This window comes from Ursus americanus, chromosome 2, assembly GCF_024610735.1.
Source record: "Ursus americanus isolate L20-20 chromosome 2, mUrsAme1.1.p, whole genome shotgun sequence".
NCBI classification, from domain to species: Eukaryota; Metazoa; Chordata; class Mammalia; order Carnivora; family Ursidae; genus Ursus; species Ursus americanus.
Genome location: NC_142128.1, coordinates 57681991 through 57703249, shown reverse-complemented (window position 1 = coordinate 57703249; position 21259 = coordinate 57681991). Strand labels below are relative to the sequence as shown.

Sequence of the window (21259 nt, the reverse complement as noted above, 5' to 3'; positions counted from 1 at the left end):
AAAAATAATAATAAAATAAATCTAATAATATTTGTATATAAACATTTCTAATCCATTATAGTTTGTGTATTCAAGGAAAAAACATTAGAATACATTCTTGAGAGGCAAAGAGTGGAATGAGGAAAAAATAAATTAACATTTATATTAATATTTTTAGTATATGCCAGATACTGTGACAACACTTAAAGAAATTATCTTATTCAATATGGAACAGGAAAAACTACTCGAGTTTACCACCAGTAGCTAGTATCTACCTCAACCATTAGAGAGAAACAGAACAATGTGTACAAGAATTAATGAAGATCACCATTTCTCTATACCCAGTTCCCTATTTTAGACTCCATCACTGCTTTCTCAGAATTTTCTAAACTGTTATAAGTAAATGCCTTTTACAATTTGAAAATATTTAATAATCAGACCAGGTAATTCATCATTCAGGGATAGTTTTAGAATTAAGATTTTTGGAATTAAGAAATTTCCAATTTTATTCAAGGAAAGCAAAAACATTTTTCCGGTTTTATTGAAAAGTAAATGGCATACATCACTGAATACATTTTAGGTGTATGGCATGTTGGTTTGATTTTGAAATGATTATCACAATAGGTTCAGCTAGCATCCATCACCTTATATAGATACAATATGAAAAAAGAAAAGAAAAAAGAAAAAGAAATTCTACTTATGATGAAAACTCTTAGGATTTTACTCTCTTAACCACTTTTCTATATATAACATTGCACTGTTAACTATAGGTATCAGTTAATGTACATTAAATCCCTAGTATTTATCTTATAACTGGAAAGCAGAAACACCCTTACTTTCTTTCCAGAAATGTAATGTCAAAGGAAAGGGAAGAAAATTTTAAAAAATGAGGTATGAATGCATGCTTTAGTTTTGTATTTTTCCGTAAGTGTTCCAATGCCAATGTAGTCCATTCTTAATGTGGTTTCCCTCAGTTATATCACAATTTAATTCAACACTTTTATTTCTTATTCAGGGACACCAACCATGTTATGTGTTTGCTGGTTCTTACAATTCAGGTTTTTCTTAACCAAGTCATAAATGTGGCTTGTTGTATTTAATAACATCTGGGATTTGCATTTCAGGAAGTACAACCACACTGTTGCTAGGGGATGCCATACATGTGTAGGACTCTGGAAGTATTTGCATATTTTACTTCAGTATTTTATTTCCTTTTGAAGGAAATGCTAGAATTATAAAGTATAAAGGAATATATACTATTTGTCCAACATTTATTCTGTTGTTATGTGAATTATGTTATAACAGAGATAAAAAAAAGTTTCACTGGTAAAGCACAGGAGCTACGATGATACATAAATTCATAGAAAGTCAGTAAGTTAATTTCCACCTGTCATTTTTGATCATGAAGTATTTTCCTCTCTATATCAAAAGTGAATATCAAAGCCAGTCACTTTCTAGTAGTGTTATTTAACAAATTTCTTAATAAATGAGATATGTGGATATAGGATGAAGATTTTCCTTTTACTGACCTTTTCTGAGTACCTTTATCATGCTTTCTATGAGTTTAATTTTATTTGATATGAAATCTAGGATTAAATTGATCCTCAATATATGCTCTGAAAAGAAAGGAAGACTTCTCTCAATCATTATATTCAAGCACATTGTTATATCTGTAGAATAAATTTCAAGGGAATGGATAGTCCAGAAGAAGACAGGAAATGCCTCTATATCACTTTTTCACATTACATATTATAAGCCTGTATCTCTTCTGGGAGATCATTCTTCATGTCTCTAGCACTTCTAGACATTAACAGCCTTAAAAGCTAAAAAGACTATCTCCATATGGGCCAGTGAACAGATATATTTATATGTGGAGATAATCCATTTAAGTCCCCTTCCTTCTTCTGGAAGAGGTTTGCTTATATTCCAGGAAAAATAAAATAAAATAAAATAAAATAAAATAAAATAAAATAAAATAAAATAAAAGTTTCTCATTGGCAAAGTGTGGGCAGTTTGTCAGCAGTCTCTGGTAAGATGGGTTCCCTAAACTATTTCTCAACTATTTCTCAGATCACTGCGTACTCAGCATCCATCTAGGCACATTCTGTGTGATTCCCATGCTTGAAAGACAGAGGAATCTAATGTGAACATGAAGTTCGTGTTCTCTTCAGTGCCATGAGCAATATTCTGTCTACATCTAATTAAGCTCATTGTTTTATCACTAACTATATCTATTAATATGTATGTGTGTATACACACAAATACATACCAATATGTGAATCTTATGCATATTTTAAAATGAAAAATATCTTATAGAGGTTAACAAAAATCCCAAACATTAACAATTTAAATCAACAGTCTGAATGAGTGCAGCTTAAATTCTGAGAGTATAATTGAACAAAGCAAGAATTAGGTTTCACTGAAGTATAATTCTAAGTCCCATTTACTTAAAGTTATGAAAGGCAAGCATATCACAAAAACAAAAGAATTTCTAAGCAACTATCAACTAGAGAACTAAAGTATTAGTAGTGGACCTGAAATGTGTTTTTTAAATTTTCTTCAGAGACAGACCAGGGGGAATAAAATGGTCCAGTAAAACTCCCTTAAATACATGTTATTGGCAGAACTCAATTAAACCATTAATAGTATTTAAAAGTGAAAGAGTCCTTACCTATGGAATATTTTTTTATAGAATGTATCTATTTGGTAGCCAGGTGATGAGTACTAAGGAGGGCACGTGCTGTGATGAGCATTGGGTGTTATATGCAACGAATGAATCGTTGAACACTACCTCAAAAACTAATGTTGTGCTATATGTTGGCTAATTGAACATAATAAAAAGTTAATTGATTAATTAAAACAGCAAAAAGAGAAATTAAAAAATGTATCTCTCTAGAACTTTTATGGTAAACAATCTGGAATGAATAGATTTATTTGTTGGCTCTTTGCAAAATATTAAATAGTGCAATTATTCGAGTATAAAATGGAAGAGGTTTCTTAAATGAAATAGTTTCCTTTTGTGTAAAGTATCATTTGTTAACCTCACATGTAAATGCTAGTCCACATCTCAGACTAATGTGGCAAGAAAGAAATGGGCAGGCTGAGTTGGCTGTTACTGCTGATTTCGATTTTACCTCTACTTCACAACCGCTCATGTCCTCAAAAGTATTAGTAATACATGATGGTGGGTAAAAGTTCTGCTTCTTATAAATCTGATTTATCTCAGATCTAAAGCAGATTATTAGTTTTTAAAATTCAGAATATCTAAAACTAATAAATTTGAGAAAACTATATATATTACAACTCATAATGAAAGAGATTACTCATTAAATGCAAGAGCTCTTTGTCCACAGTACTTGAGTTTCAACTCAGCACTTCCACTCAGAAATTCTATGACCTTGAGCAACATGAGAAAAAACAAAATGCAATAGTATTTGGGGTCCCCACTGAGTGTTTTAAGAGAAATAATTTAATGTTAAGAATTGTTTTCAAGGGGCACCTAGGTGGCACAGCGGTTAAGTGTCTGCCTTCGGCTCAGGGTGTGATTCCGGCGTTATGGGATCGAGCCCCACATCAGGCTCCTCTGCTATGAGCCTGCTTCTTCCTCTCCCACTCCCCCTGCTTGTGTTCCCTCTCTCGCTGGCTGTCTCTATCTCTGTCAAATAAATAAATAAAATCTTAAAAAAAAAAAAAAAAGAAGCTCTTATGGTTGGCTTCCCTCTCTCTTTAAAAAAAAAAAAAAGAATTGTTTTCAAGTTTTGGAAAACTGAAAGAAATATTGAATATTGAACATTGAAGTAACATGGAAATAGTAACTCCTAGAAAGAATCATGACCAAACTAGGAGAAAAATGAAGCATGAGTTGGAGTTACAAGAACATAGACATTTGGAGATGGGCCCTGTGGGTCAAAAACCTAGACCGTTGAGGATATGTTTCTGATGTTGGCAGTTCTAAAGAGTAAGAATAGGTCTCTTTCTGGGAGTAATAAGCAAAGCTAGATAGTAAATCAACTTTCTCTGCTAATGTGGAGTATTGCTAAGGCAACATTTAGTAGAACTCTGAGAAAACAGGAAGAAACATATCCCTGCCTATTCCCGCCTGCCTTCTACTTTCCCTAGAGTGCCCCATACGGCAAAATTTCATAGAAAACCAGCCCTTAAAGTTCTAAAAAGCTTGCATTGCCTAGCCCTGGAATCACAGAGTATAGAAGGGTGAATTCGGTGTTTATATGCAATAATAGTCTAGTATTGGCACAAATTTCTCTCTCAAAATATTGTTATGATGAAGAAATGAGTTTAATGCGAAATCTGGCTCGCATTAAACACTTAATAATTGCTTTCATTTACTAAGTTATATAGTGAACAATTTATTCAAAGGAAAATTAACTAGGCAAGAAATCCCAATCAAGAAAAAAAAGAAAATTAGCATAATAAAATCAGTTATCCTATTTCTTCTTGACAACTGAATCTGTAGTATTTTGAACAATGTCTGGCATTCAACGGGTTTTCAAAAATATGTGTTGAGTAAATTTTTAAAAATATCACACACATTAGTTATCTATTGCTATGTAACAAAGTATTCTAAACTTAATGTTTAAAATAATATTTTTTTTCTTCCATAATCTCTGTAGGAGAGGAATCAAAGAATTATTTTATTTAAGTGGTTCTGGATCAAAATCTCTACATCGGTTTGTTAGCTGGACATGCAGGCACCTGAAAGATTGGGGGTAAATCCTCTTTCAGACTCAAATAGCTATTGGAAGTCTCCAAAAGATCTGTTTCAAAGTTCACTCATATCTTTGCTAGAAGGCGGGTTGGAGCTTATTCAATGCAGTTGAAAGCTTATGTCCACAGAGAAATCTGCTCTCAGATGTTTATAGCAGCTTTATTCATAATTGCCAAATTAGAAGCAACCAAGATGTCGTCAGTACATGAATAGATAATAAAGGGTGGTACGTCCAGACAATAGAATACTATTCAGCACAAAAAGAAATGAGCTTTCAGTCCATGAAAAGTCATGAAAGAACCCTGACTGCCCATTACAAAGTGAAAGTTATCAATCTGAAACATCTACATACTGTATGATTCCAACTACATGACATATTGGAAAAGGCAAAACTGTGGAGACAGTAAAAATACTAGGGGTTGCCACCAGGGGTAGTGGAGCGATGAATAGGTAGAGCACAAAGAATATTTGGTACAGTAAAAATATTCTGTATGGCACTGTAATGATGGATACATATCATTATATATTTATCAATAAATAATTTAACATTTCATGGAATGTTAAAACCAAAAGTGAACTATAATGTAAACTTTGGACTTTGAGTGATTATGGTGTGTCAATTTAGGTTCATCAGCGTTAAAAATGCACCACTCTGGTGGGGAATGTTAATAATGGAGAAGGCAAGGTATGTGTGAAGTCAGGAGGTATTTGGGAAATCCCTGTAACTACACCTCAATTTTGCTATGGACCTGAATTTTCCAAAAAATTATCTTAATAAAAAAGAATAAATAAATTTGTTCCAAAAACATTTCTATATATATCTTTCTCTAAAAATACATATGTAAAAATAATTTTACCTGATGTATATTTATGCATTTAATTAATTTATTATCCTTACCTGTTTTTCAGTGTGTAAAATGTTCAGCCCATATATTTTCATAGGTACTCATTTTTGCCTTCATTCATGAAGGCAGTGGTTGCGGTATCAACAACAAAAAAGTCATAGTCATAATACAACCTACCTTTAAGATATGAATTAAAAGATGCATATTGTTAAAGTCACACACTTTTTATAGAAGTTCCATAAATATAAAAACAGCATCAGTATAGGTACAATGGATCATTTTTCTAGCTTTAAAAAATAGTTGTTGGAGATTTAATTTAGTGTTCTATTTGAGGTTCTCTTATCAGTCCATTCTTATAACCAATCTTTATTAAAAAGATACTCCAAACAAGCCTAAATAGACATTGTACTACCTTATAATCACTAGAGAAAACATTTGAAATCTACAATATTACTGTATAATTTAAGGTGTCTCATAAAAACACAATTACTTGTATCTCTTGCTGTCATTGAAAACTCAGTGGTTGTTGATTAAAATTGAATAACATATTTAATTTATAGTTAGTTTTATATAGCCAATGTAGTGTTCTGAATTTTGCCACAAAGGGGTAAGGTGGGTTCCTAACATAGATAAGCAATTCAATTCAATTGTCCCATCTGCACAATTTATTTGCTCATTTCACTTCAAAGTTACATATAACTATAGACAACTGTTAAAATTAATTTAAGTTCATGTTAAGATCACTTGAATATTTCATATATATTCATCCAAAATATACATATGAGGTATCTTGCCAGATCACTTTGCTTCAAAGCACAGTAAATTTTCATAATTGCAAAGTAATTGAGTAATTGGAAGACAGATTAGAATTATATTTTGTAGAGAAAGCATTAATATCATACATATGCATATTCTGCAGTTTTAGTAAAAATTACTTTTTAAAATATCTGAGCTGAAATATTAACATGTGAGTTAAACTACACATGTCAAAATAACACATTTATGTGCTCCCTATGGCAGCACATATACTAAAATTGGAGAAGATTAGCATGGCCCCTGCACAAGGATGACATGCAAATTCATGAAGCATGCCATATTACGTGCAGTTCCCTGGTGAACCCTTTGCAGATTAACTCGGAAAAAAAGATATGATTGAAAGTACAATGTGAGACACTGAATCATGAGATTGTGATATTTAACTAGAAAAATATTCCTGTAAAGCCAACTATGACATGTGTATGGAGCTTAATTACACCTAAAAAAATAATACAACATTCACATTTTTAGGAAGCGTAAATAGAATATTTATATATAAGTTGGGAAATATTATACAACACTTGATTTTTTTCCCCTTAAATCTTGAAATGTGTCCTTGACCAATTTGGATAAATGTGTTCTCTGAAGTTTTCAAATTAAATTTGCACTGTCTAAACATCTTGTTTGGTTTTACTAGAGAGAAATTCTATGCTTGTGTTAGGGAAAGCTCATAGTTGTGCTTCCCAACTCATTGTTCAGTAAATACATTGATTTGTCAAATGTGGTATCATGATTTTTTTAAAAAAATGAATGAAAAATTCACTATTGCAAAAGTACAATATTTGGTTAGAAATAAATGAATGCCAATGTTTTCTTTCTACCTTGTGTTCAAGATGTGGTTGACTGAATTATTGATCCTGATTTTTCACTCCACAGTAGGTATTATACATCTACAAACTTGCCATGGCTTCATGATGGCAGATTGCATTTCATCATCTCTCGATTTGGGGCTCGACCAGATTGTTTTGGTCAATTTAATGTTGATGGGTGTGAAAGAAACAGAGGCTCCAAGTGCACTCATGTGTTTGGATTGCATTCTTGAACTCTTCCATTATGAGAAGATTGTCTTTTCAGTCTTATCTAAATATTTTTCTCTTATTAATGTAATGAATATATCTTCCAATATTACATTTAAAAACCTTCATATTTATTATTTCATGTTTAGTTATTCAACTCGGAATTTAGTTTTTGTTTGGAGATAAAGTAAAAAACAAAAAAACTTGTTTTATTTTCCTTTTTTAATGTGGTTACACTGATATACCAGTATCACTATTGAAAAGTATCCTGTCCATATATCTTTACAATGCCAATTCATCTTCATGTCATCGCTACTATGTCATTGGGTCTGTTTCTGGATTCTGTATTCTGTTTCATTAATGCATATTCTATCCATACTGCACTGGTTATCCTTTTCCCCTTGAATTACCTTGGCACTTTTGTCAAAAATCATACTCCAACATGAAACATACTAAAAAATAGATCCTTTTTTTTTAATCTTCAAGTGACCCTTAACTATTCTTAGCTTTATTGCCTAATATATTTTAAAATCAGTTTCTCAATCCCAGAAAAATACTCCTTTGAAATCCTTTTCCAAAATAGCTGTACCAATTTATATCCTCATCAGCGATGCATGAGTTTCTGATACTCCACATCCTCAATAAAATATGCCCATCTGTCTATGTGCAGTAGGATAATAATGAAAAAAGTGGTGAGAATGACCATCAAGGCTTGTTTCTGATTTTGCACTTTTAATATGAATGTACTGATATTTTTAAAAAGGTACCTTGTATCCACAAATGTGCCCTATGTTCTATTTCTAGTTTTGTCAAATGTTGTCAAGGTTTCATTAGTTGCTATCTTTAATTGTATTAATTACTTTTTGTTTATCTATCAGGATGAGCATTTGTTTTTAATCTGTATATATAGGAGATATAAACTGCTTTTTAAGCCTTTACACATATTTATATTCTAGGATATACCCAAGTTCGTCATGATTTGGCTCTGTCTGTTGTATATTACTGGACTTGATTTGTTAATATTTTACTTTATATCTACCAATTTACATATATATTCTTCTATTCAGGAATATTTGGGTTTGTAGTTGCCTTTCCTTGTAATATTTTTGTCTGACTTTGATATCAAGATTCTATTAGTCTCATAAAATAAATTACGATGCGTTGTTTCTCTCTAGGTACAGTTACTTTTCTTCCAATTCTAATAGTATATTGTATAGAATTAAGGAATTATAATGAGTAACAGTGGTATCTATTTGCTAGAGAATTAGCACATTAGGAAAATAGAATGTATAGGCAGGCCAATTTTATCACTTTAGTATATCTGTAACAGCCCATAAAGGTAGAATTGAGCTCAGGAATATTTACATATTTTATATCATTTAAGAGGTCAGTATCACTAGACAACTAATCACAATGATAATAACAAAATATGTTGGAGATGAAATTTAACTTCTCAGATCTATACAATTTTTTGTTCACTTAAAAAATAAGAATTATTCACTGAGTTTCTTATTCACTGTTGTTGTGTTTGTGGGTACTTTTATTTACATGTACAAATAATACAGATATATTGTAATTCTTTGTTTAAAAGTAAATCTTTAATCTGATAGACTATCACAGTTAAAATAAACACTATTATGATTGTTTAATTTCTAGAATGTGACAACAGACAAGACTGAATTATGAGACATAAAAGAAAGCAACTGATTGTGCTAGCTAGTATTTGGCATTTAATTATTTGAAATATTTTTAATGATTTTATTGTTAAAAAGAATAACTAATTTGAGTTAATAGGCATCATTTGAATTAACTTGGAAAAAGGAATGGGATAGTGTTCAGATGAAATGTAAAGTTCACTATTGTGTAATATCTAAATGTATTTATACAATCGAAGTCATACTCTCAAAACAATTGAAATATACATGTGTTTTTGATTATAGATAAATCTGTTGTGACTCTATTTCTGCAAATCCTACACAGTTAAACAATCTGGCAAATTAGCACAGCTACATGATGATAAGCAATTGCTTCATATGAATTTTACCCTGTCAAATGACTGTTCGAGTTAATTTATTAAATTAGTCATTGTTTTGATTCCATATACACAAAGATATCATTCAGTTAATCAAAGTAAGCATTTGAGATATTTCCTTTCTCTTTAAACTCTAATTTTCAACTTCATTACATTTGAAACAAAGATAATTATTACAATTTGGAAACCAACTTGTGTATGTAATATACATACATTTGAATACAATGATACATTAGAAGTTTATTTGCATGTATAATAATTCAGAATGTGTTGATTTTAATTCCTTCTAAAAAATTATCATATCTCTTCCCCTGGAATATTTTATGCAGTGAAAAATTTCCAGTCAAGATAACAAAGATGATCCGGGTGAAAAGAATGATATTTTGTGGAGAAACTTATTATTAAGAAATTTTTTTCTGGAAAGACAACAGGATATAGATGATTTTATGCCATATAAAGGAAACAACAGACCTAGATATACTTCTTTATACTGTGGAGGCAGGAATTATTTCCAAGAATATCTGTGTGCCAGGCAAATTAAAGGAGTGGAAATAAACCAGGAAAGAGAAGAGGGCAATACATTTGTATATTGTGACAGAGCAGCCATTTAAGTTGAGGAGAGAAGTAGGGGATTGCCTGCAGTTAGGAGTTTGTCTTTGAAAAGACTGGCACCATTCTGATAAAAACAGTTAGAGATTATTAACAGGCTTGAAACATCGTAGGTGCTAGAATGAATAAATGGATTCTTACCCAGGAAATTAGCCTAAAAAATGCTTTAAAAGAATTATGGGAACAAATCAGGTAAATCATATAAAGAGTACTATTGCTGGACCTAAGTGAGTAGTTGATTGCAATAGTTTACATATTTAGACATGTAAAACTGAATTGCCTTAGAGGCTGAAGGAGTAGATATGAATATATAGATCTACAAATGTTTTAGGGAAAACAATGATGTCAGAATTGGTAGGTACACTGTGCAGGGACTGATAATTACCTTTAGAAAATAGTCTTAAGGAAAATATTTTAAGGAGACAATTATAGTTTGTTTTGTTATCTGTATGAATTTTAGAGCCATATATTTTCAGATAAAGGGCTAGCACAAAAATGCTGATCTTTGTTTAAATATAGCTTTCACCATAAACCAGAAATGTGTTCTTTTGTTGAAGATATGAGTTATAAGTTACTGTTCAGCTCTAAGAAAAAAGATTCCAACTTGGGACGGTTAGTCCCAGAACAGTGTTAGTGGTATTAACAAGCATAGGTACATTCCTTACCACGAAACAAGAAGCATGAAGCTGTAAGACAGATAAAATAGTTCAGACAACATACATCATTAGTGTTATTTGTTGTCATAAATAATAAGAAAAGTTCCACAATGAAATAGAATTGATTTAAATGATACCTGTGATGCCAGTAACTACGCATAGTTACACGGTATTTATTACCTGTAGATTGTTTTTTTTTTTCAGCATGAAACTTTAGCATATCAACATAAATCATAATGTGAGAGCTTTAATTTAGTTTCAGAATTAATAAAGTGTTTCGAATATGCTTTCTTGTTGCAAAAGACAAACAGCAATTAAAATTCCACATTGATGCTCAGAGTGATACACCGGCCAAGTAGAGTTGTACCCTGTTGGCACAAGCTGTATGATATGATTTTGTTCTTTACTCTGAACTCTAAGCCTTGCTTTTATTCCCACAGTGATGGCTATACTCCAGTTACTAGGAAGCAAATCGATTCTGCATTATAATTGCATAAATTTGTTAAACTGAACATTAGTAATCCTTCAACTAAGGAACTGACATTTTGAGGAGAAAAATGGGTTTTGATATGGTAGGAAAGAGTGAAGAATTGCAGACAAAAAAAAAAAAAACAGGTAGCGTCCTAATGGGTGAAGTTGTGGTTCTTATGACGTTAGTGCTTTCTACTGTTCATCTCCTAATACTACTGCATAGAGTTGATTCTCACAGGAAAGTAGCTTTCTGAAGTGTCTTAAAGAATCAGATATACTCAGCTAACAGAGCAGTCTAACGTTGGAGAAACAACAGGATGAAAAATAAGACTCACGTGAAGACAGGCCAAATACTGAAAAGCAGAGATATGGAGGTTGTTTTGTAGGAAGTTCAAACTGTACAAGAGTGAAGAGAGATAAATATTTGAAAAGATTCTCATGATGCAGGAAGAACATGCATTTAATTACTATACAATTAGAGGGAATTGCATTTTATTTGCTCTAAATTTCAGAGATGTTGAGTGTTTCTCCAACCCTAACAGGGGTAAATTGTAGCACTGTGCCTTCATCACCTAGCTGATAAAACTCCTACATGTGTCCTAGATCAGGATCATTTTTTGAGTGGTCTTACTACTTATTCTGGTCAAAATTCCTATGTATAAAATGTTTAATGACTTAACTTTGTATTTGAACAAATAGCATCTATTTATCAGTGAATCTCTAATAAAATTTGAAAAAAAAGATAATTTTTCTATTACTTTATACTTCTTAGTTGAAAAGGAATAATACTAATGCTGTTTATGTATTTATGAAATGTCTATAAAAATGTGTGACTTTAACAATATGTATCTTTTAATCCATATTTTAGAAAGATTTTATATTATAAATTTTATTTCTATTTCCTTGACAAATGCTCTTTTCTGTAATTAGGAATGGAGTAACATGGCAAGAAAACCATTATTATTCATATGCAAAATATTAAAATAATTTTTATAATAAAATAAAGGAGGTGTCCAGTAGAAATTACATAGCTCAAAGTTCAGTATTCCTTAAGGTATTCACTTCAAAAGTGTATATGCTTATTTAAATAATGCTACTCTGTCCAAAATAATTTTGAAATTTACCTTCTACAACTGCTTTTAGAAATATTTTACACTATTTTTAAACAAAATATCATTACACAGCTTTATTATCTATCTTCCTCTACAGACTTACTTCTAAACAAGACTTGATAATTACTGGGGCACCTGGGTGGCACAGTGGTTAAGTGTCTGCCTTCGGCTCAGGGTGTGATCCTGGTGTTATGGGATCGAGCCCCACATCAGGCTTCTCCGCTATGAGCCTGCTTCTTCCTCTCCCACTCCCCCTTCTTGTGTTCCCTCTCTTGCTGGCTGTCTCTATCTCTGTCAAATAAATAAATAAAATCTTTAAAAAAAAAAAAAGACTTGATAATTACCCCAAAATCAAAATAATATTTTTCCATAATTAAAATAACTAGTAACAATAGATTTAAAATTCTGGAGGCATTGTTTTGGGAAATTACAAGAATAGTTTTAATACATGACATTGCCTTAACAAGTCAAGGGTGTTTTGCAGGATTTGGTAGTTTTCTACTGGTTAGGTATATTCATTTTAAGATGAATGACAAATTAGTACTTCATATATAAACACCTCTACTGATGCTTGCTTAGTGGAAAATGTATAAAAGAAGATCACATGCCAAATAAATAGAGTAGTGTGTGTTCCCGAGATTTTTCTGTATTTGTGCATTACTATAGATATTTTTATTCAGCATAGTTATATTTAGAGTCTGTTTACTTAGGAATTCATTTAACAAACGCATCAGATGCACCACCAAACTTGAAGAAAACTATAATTCAATTAATAATTCAAGGATACTGAAAACATTTCACAGTTGATTCAACTCTTCCTCTTCCAAAATGTCAAAGAATTTAAATTTTCTACAACCTAGGAGAAGAGATATGGAAATAAGAGCAAGGGCAGTATTGGTAAAATCTTGTTTTTCCAGATAGATAAATAACAAAATAGAAAACAAATATATATCTTTTAAGGTCCTCTTTTCTGAAATGTTTGCCTCAATTTCATAATTATTGAAACTCTTAAATTCACTTTATATAAATATGACATGAACTAATTGATAAACAAATATGTATTGAGAACCTGTTCAAAAAATATAAGAAAAAACATTTTGATATGTTACTAAGAAGAAATGGATAATTGCTTTATAACTGGAAATTTGTTGTGCTCTGTTCATCTAAGAATATTTAACCATATTGTAAAAATTCAAACTGTTTTTATGCAATAGGCTACAAATGCTAATTTGGAAAATAGACACATCTTAGTGTTAAATAAAACTATTTCGAGAACGTAGAGAAAAAGCCCAGGGGAATTAGAAGCACAGAGAAGAGACAGACTGTTTAAAAAACTAACAATGCAGTGAACTGCGTAACTCCTCATTAATTAGGTAAAAACATGACACTGGGAACTAGATTAGACCATTGAGAACTAACGCCTCAACTGTGTACTCCCATACTCAGACTGGACACTGAGACTCTAAATCACACCTTAATGTCCACATTGACATAAGTTTGCTATTCTGCTGTTTTTAGTAGTACTTCTTTACTCTTCCAGGACTGCTCTGCCCCACTAATGATTGCATGGTTCATTATAGATACTCCTGGAAAACCACTAACTTTTTATTGGAAAACTTTAATAAACAATTTACACACTAAGATTATTTGAATACTTTTCTCAAAATTCTTTCCCATCTGTTTCCAGCAATTCTGGACTGCTGTATATGATGCTGACTCAGTCCTTATCAAGGCCTCACATTTAAATACTGCTTTAAACCAAACTTACAATTCTTAATAAATTCTGACCCCTTCCCACCCCCTGGAACATGTAGACACATCCAAAATGTTGTAAGGTAGTCTTTTCCCTTAATCAATAATCTTAGCTACATCTTATTGTATGCAAAAAACTGTTAGCACTAATGAATTCAGTAAAGTTGTAGGACACAAATCAAAATACAAAATCAGTTGCTTTCGATACACTAATAATATACTATCTGAAGAGCAAATCAGGAAAACAATATATTTACATAGCTTCAAAAAACATTTAGGATAAAGTTAGCTAAGGTACAAAGGACTTGGAGACTAAAAACTATGAAATGTTTGTAAAATAAATTAATAAAGAAATGGGAAGTTATCTTGTGTTCATAGATTGGAAGGTTTAATATATTGTTAAAATGTCCAGTCTCTACAAAGTGAGGTACAGATTCAATGAAGTGTCTATCAGTATCTCAATTGCATTTCTTACAGAAATATAAAAAATAATTCTAAAATCTATACAGAACTACAAAATTCCCTGTATAGTCAAAACAATCTTGAGTAAAAAACAATGTTGGAGGCATCACATTTTTAAATTAAAACATATATTATAAAGCTATAGTAGTTAAAACAATATGGTATTAGCATAAAGGCACACTTAAAGACAAATGGAATAGAGGCCAGAAATAAATGTCTACAAATATAGTCAACTGACAATTGACAAGAGTGCCAAGAATACAAGAAGGTAAAGCATGTCTGTTCAACAAACAGTGCTAGGAAAATTGGATGTCTGCAAGCAAAAGAATGAATTTTAACCCTTATCTTATAACACACACACACAAATCAACTTAAAATGGATTAAACATAAGACCTGAAATTACGAAACTACTAGAAGACAACATAGGGAAACAGCTTCCTGACATTGGTATTGGCAACAATTTTGGGGTATAACACAAAAACACAGGAGACGAAAGCAGAATGAGACAACTGGGACTTCATCAAACTGAAAATCTTCCATACAACAAAGAAAACAATCAACAGAGTGAAAAGCAGCCTATGGAATGGGGGAATATAGTTGCAAACCATAATTCTGATGAGGGGTATATATCCAAAATGTATGGGGAACTCATAACACCCAATAGCAAAAATAAATAAATAAATAAATAAACAAACAAATAAATAAATAAATAAAATCCAATTTAAAAATTGGCAAAGAACTTGAATAAACATTTCTCAAAAGAAGATATACAAATGACTACCACATATATGAAAACATGCTCAACCTCACTAATCATTAATGCAACTAAAAATGACAATAAGTTATCACCTTACATTTGTCAGTATGACTATAATTAAAAAGAGAAGAGATAATAAGTGCTGGAGAGGGTGTGGAGAGAAGGGAATCTTTATTGTTGTTGGTAGGAATGTAAATTAATGCAACCATTATGGAAAAAGATATGGAAATTTCCTTAATAATTAAAAATAGAACTGTCATATAATACAGAATCCCACTTCCAGGTATATATTCAAAAGAAATAAAATCAGGATCTTGAAGAGGTATCTGTAATCCCCTGTTATTGCAGCATTATTCACAATAACCAATCATGAAAAAACCAAAATGTCTGATAATGGATGACTATATAAAGAAAATATGATATACAATGAAACATGTATTTATTTCATTATAAAAAAGGAAGACCTGCCATTTGTGACAATATTGATGAACCTGGAGGATATTATGGTAAATGATTTAAGACAGGCACACAAAGACAAATAGTGAATGATCTCATTTACATATGTGAAATCTAAAATAGTCTCATAGAAGCAGAGGGTAGAATGGTGGTTACCAGGGACTGGAGGTCTGAACAAATAGAGAGATAGTGATCAAAGAATACAAAGTCTCATTTACGAATGATTATGATGAATAATTTCTGGAGGTGTAACATAGGGCATGGTGACTATGGTTAACAACCACGTCGTATTGCATACTTGTAATTTCCTGAGAGGGTAGATTGTGAGTGTCCTCAGCACACACAGAAGGAAGAGGAGAGAACAGTGGCAGAGAAGAAGAAAAGGAAGGAAGAAAGGAAGGAAGGAAGGAAGGAAGGAAGGAAGGAAGGAAGGAAGGAAAAAGGGAAAGAGAAAGGAAGAAAGATGAAAGAAAGAAAAAGAAAGAAAGAAAGAAAGAAAGAAAGAAAGAAAGAAAGAAAGAAAGAAGAAATATTAATGCATATATTAATTATCTTGTCGCCTTTGTGATTCATGTTCTAAGATTTTAAATTTTAAGTAAATGATTTTTAAGCCAACATTTCCTTTAGATAAATGATTATTGTGCATTTTTAAATTTCCTACTATTTTTGAATACCCATAGGACATGTATTTTATTATTTAAGAAGATATAACATTAAATTATATTTCTAAACTAGAGATGATGGTGCCCTACAGGGAATATTGACAATATCTGAAGTTATTTTTGGCTCTCACAACTAGAAGATTGCGACTGGCATGTAATGGATTAAGGTCAGTGGTGTTACTAAACATTCTACATGAACAGGGGAGTTAGTACTAAAAACAAACCAACAAAGAATTTATCTGGACCAAAATGCCAACAGTGCACAAGTTGAAAAATCCAGCATTAAAATTATTGTCTGCTTTTGAAATATATAGTTTTGGGTTTTTTTAAAGTTTTACTTTAATTCCAGTTGATTAACATACAGTGTTGTATTAGTTTCAGGTGTACAATACAATGATTCAACAATTCAATTTTTTTAAGTTTTAATGGAACATACAATTTTAACAGGCATGTTTTGTATTACTGTGCCTACTGTCTGCGATTTCCTTTTACATCAAGACTTATCTTGGTGTGAAGCATTTTCAGTTGCTTACAATATGAATAAAGTAGTAGCTCACTTCTGAGAATAATCTGCACTGTTAATTGGATTTCTTTGACCAGCTTGTACTTTAATCATCTGCACATTTAATAACTGAATCAAAGGTTTGACAATATTATGTCATGGAAAGGTGCTTCTAATTCCAGGTGACAAATCAGAAATAGTTTTATGTGCTATTTTTCTCCCATGTTGATATATTTTTATCTTGGATCATTACTTTCTACAACCAAAACACATTTTGGCTTTTTCATGCATCCCTAATGAAGACAATTAAAATACTTGATATACATTATATGGACAGGATCTCTTTTTAATTGTTCATTGTTTGCTTTCATAGTGATCAGTTATATTAAATGAGCCTTGACGTTAAAGAGCAGCTTGATGTTCTATTTTTAATTTATCATTTCAGGTGATACTGACTGCTATTAAGGGTTGAATTCAGGAGTCGAAAGACTGGTGGTATTCAACAAGAGTATTACAAATGATAATATTTCAAGTAGTTCAGAGAAAATTTTCAAAATTAAAAGAGCCTTCTTTGGTCTCAGAAAACATGACAACAAATCTAGTAAGAATTTATACACTTCTCTTCTTCTAAAATGAATTTATTCTAATATCTTTAAGATTTTATGTTTCTCAAATAATGAAAGGTGCTGTAATACCTCCTTGAAATAATCATTTAACTTAAATCAGAGTACAAGTAAGTCAATAAAAGCAACTGATACTGACTTTATTGTTAAGAAGGAGCAGTGGGGAATGTGGCAAATGAAGCAGGGAATGACAATCTAAAGCAGGGAGTCAATTTAAGCCATGTGGCAACAGATCTGAGTTTTCAAGAAAAACAGATTATCCAGATATCTACCTAAAAAAATCTCTTGATTTTATGTATTGACAATGATCTTGAAAGCACACAATTAAAACTATAAAGTCATATAAAACACAGCAGTGGTCTACATTTGGCTAACAAATTATTATTTTTTCTTTTTTCCTTTTGTTTTAATAGATTTCAAGACTGGTCCTCAATATGAAGACAAGTATAAAATATTAAAATTTGCATTTGAATCTTTATATAAGAACATGATTCAGCTTTACCAGTATAATTTTATGTGTAAAGTTGGCTGGTCCACTGTGCCCAAATGTTTGGTCAGACATTATTCTGAAAGCTTCTGTGAGGGTTTTTTCAATGAGATTAATATTAAATCGGTGGACTTTGAGTAAAACAGATTGTCCTCCATAATGTTGGTGGGTCTCATACAAATCAACAAAAGTTGAAGACCTTAAGAGATCAAAAACTAATTTCCCCTGAGCAAGAAGGAATTCTGTCAGCAGGTGACCTTTAGGTTTGAACCGCATTATTGTTCTTCCTGGGGTCTCCAGCAGATTTTCTACCTGTCAACCTCAATAATCTCAGGAGCAATTCTTTTAAATAAATTTATCTCCATAAAAATACATATCCTAATGGTTTCTCTGGAGAACCTTGGCTAATACACCAATTATTTTTTAAGATTTTATTTTAAGTAATCTCTACACCCAACAGGGGGCTTGAACTCACAACCCGGAGATCAAGGGTCGCATGCTCTACCAGCTGAGCAAGTCAGGCACCCCTATGCTAATTTAAACAGAAGCACTGACACTGATGCCCTCACTTCAACTATTAGTTATACAAAGGTATATAATTCATTGTATTTGATTTAGTCAGATATTTGCATACATGTTGCATAATAAACAATCAGAAAATTTCAGTAGCTTTCAATGACACACATTTATTTCTTGCTTATGTATCTGTGGGTTAACAATGTTTACTATCTCATTTATAATTCATTATGAGACCCAGACAAAAAATCAGTTCCTTGAGATATTCCCCAGAGAAATTAGGAAAGATGCAAGAGGACAAGTAAAATCGTGCTAGCATATTGAAAATGTCTTATCAGGTAAAATGTTTGTCATTATCACATTCCACTGGCAAAGCAAGTCAAAGGGCCAAAGTGATATGAAGGAAAAAAGAGAAAAGTGATATGAATGAAGAAGAAAGAATTTTGAGAAAAAAATACAATCTACTAAAGTCGTACAATAAAGAGCACATTCAGTAGGGTTGAGAAGTAAATCATTGGTCTCTTTACCTTTAGTAAAAGCCTGTGGACTACAGTTAATTAGACTTAAATACTGATTATAGTAGCTAATTTTAGTAATACTCACAATGTAAAATAGTTGTGCAAAAGCTCAAAGTAAGAAATCTCATAATGAACACACCAGGTGAAAAAAAAGGAAGTATCAGGGTTGACATGTTTCATATTTGTGCATTTCATCACCAAAGGCTAATATTAACATAAGAAAAAAAATTATTCTAAATTTAGCCAAAAATGTCATTGAAGATAATTCTTTGAAACATGAATTCAATCCATTAACATTGGGATCTATCCATAAAGTGAATATTATACTTTGAATAATTAATGAATGTTAGAAAACAAGTGTGTTAGAGACATTAAAAATGTAGTTTATATTATTTTATACTAATATTTTAAGGACAGAACACAAAAATAAACCATAGAATTAATTTTGAAGCCACAAAGAAAATCAACACTTTTTCGATGTTATCAGAAGTTAGAAAAGTTACTTAACCTCTGCTTCACTGATTTCTTTTGTTAAATAAAGATTGCAATAGATCTCACTACAAAGAGGTAAAAAGAAAAATAAATGAGGGGTGCCTGGGTGGCTCAGCGGTTAAGCGTCTGCCTTCGGCTCAGGGCGTGATCCCGGCATTATGGGATCGAGCCCCACATCAGGCTCCTCCGCTATGAGCCTGCTTCTTCCTCTCCCACTCCCCCTGCTTGTGTTCCCTCTCTCGCTGGCTGTCTCTGTCTCTGTCGAATAAATAAATAAAATCTTTTAAAAAAAAAAGAAAAGAAAAATAAATGAGGTAAAATATATAAAAAGATGCAAAATACTTAGTGTTTGTTGTAAGTGATCTACACAAGTATTCTTATGCATTTATTTGTGTTTTTTCCTATTTCATGTAGATAAAATATTGATATAAGTGAAATACATTTTCAAACAACTAGAAAAAAACTAAAAAATGTATTCTTGCTTTTATTCCATTATTTATAAAAATATATTTACTCGAGTTATAATTGAAATTTATAAATTATTAATAAGAAATTTACTAGTACTCCTGTCAGTTATCAGAATTTTATTCCAAAATAGTGCATAAGCCTATTTAAAGAGTAGGATCAACCTGTGTTTTATTTTCTCTGTTTTATTTTATTTATTATTACATCATCTCTGAAAAATGATGTAAATATTATAGAGTTCTTAAAAATGTTGCAATTTGAAGATATGAGGTGAATACAATTAGTCCAATTATAAAAATACCCACTCCAATGTCGTCAATTGAAAATTGAGAAGAGGGGCACCTGGGTGGCTCAATCGGTTAAGCATCCCACTCTTGATTTTGGCTCAGGTCATGATCTCAGGATCATGAGATAGAGTCCCACAGTGGGCTCTGCACTCAGCATGGAGTCTGCTTGAGACTCTCCCTTCTCTCTGGGTCCGTCCCCCTGCTTGCACACACACACTTGCTCTCTTTCAAATAAATAAATAAATAAAATCTGAAAAAAAAAAGAAAGAAAGAAGATTGAGAAGAATGCAGAGGCATTCCAATAAAGAATATATCATCTATTCAATAAATAATGATCAAACAATTAGATGTCTGCATGCAAAAAATGAACCCAGATCCAAACCTTAAATCTTTCACAAAATTAATGAGAAAAGATCATATACCTAAATGTAAAATTGAAAATCCTAAAATTTCTAAAGAAAACATAAAAGAAAATCTATGTGACCTTGGATTTGGTGATGAGTTTTTAGGTATAACACCCAAAGCATAATATATAAAAGAAAAAAATAATGAATTGAACTTTATTAAAATTAAAAACTGTTGCTCTGTGAAAGACACTGAGTGAATAAAAACAGAAATCAAAGGCTGAAAGAATGTATTTGTATAACATATCTTATAAAAGACTTTTATCCAAATTATACAAAGAAATTTTACAACTCAATAATATGAACACTTACAAAATTTAAAATGGGCAAAATATCTGAACAAACTCCTCATTCAAAACAGATAGCAAATAGGCCTGTGCTATGTTCAACACTATTTGTCATCAAGGAATTAAATACCAAAATAATGAGATACATACACCTACGGAAAAAGCTAAAATATACATACATACATACATACATACATACATATAACAGTAAGCAAACAAATAAAAAATTCAAAACTGACAAATACCAATGCTAGTGAAGCTATGAAGCAACAAAAACTCTTTTTTGCTGGTGGGAATGCAAAATAGTGTAGCCACTTTGGAAGACA

General features: G+C 31.5%; 1 pseudogene; it reads left to right on the top strand.

Annotated features, from left to right (window-relative positions):
• The first annotated feature begins 6554 nt into the window (after window positions 1–6554).
• On the top strand, window positions 6555–6651 carry LOC123800177 (U6 spliceosomal RNA; annotated as a pseudogene).
• Window positions 6652–21259: the final 14608 nt, after the last annotated feature.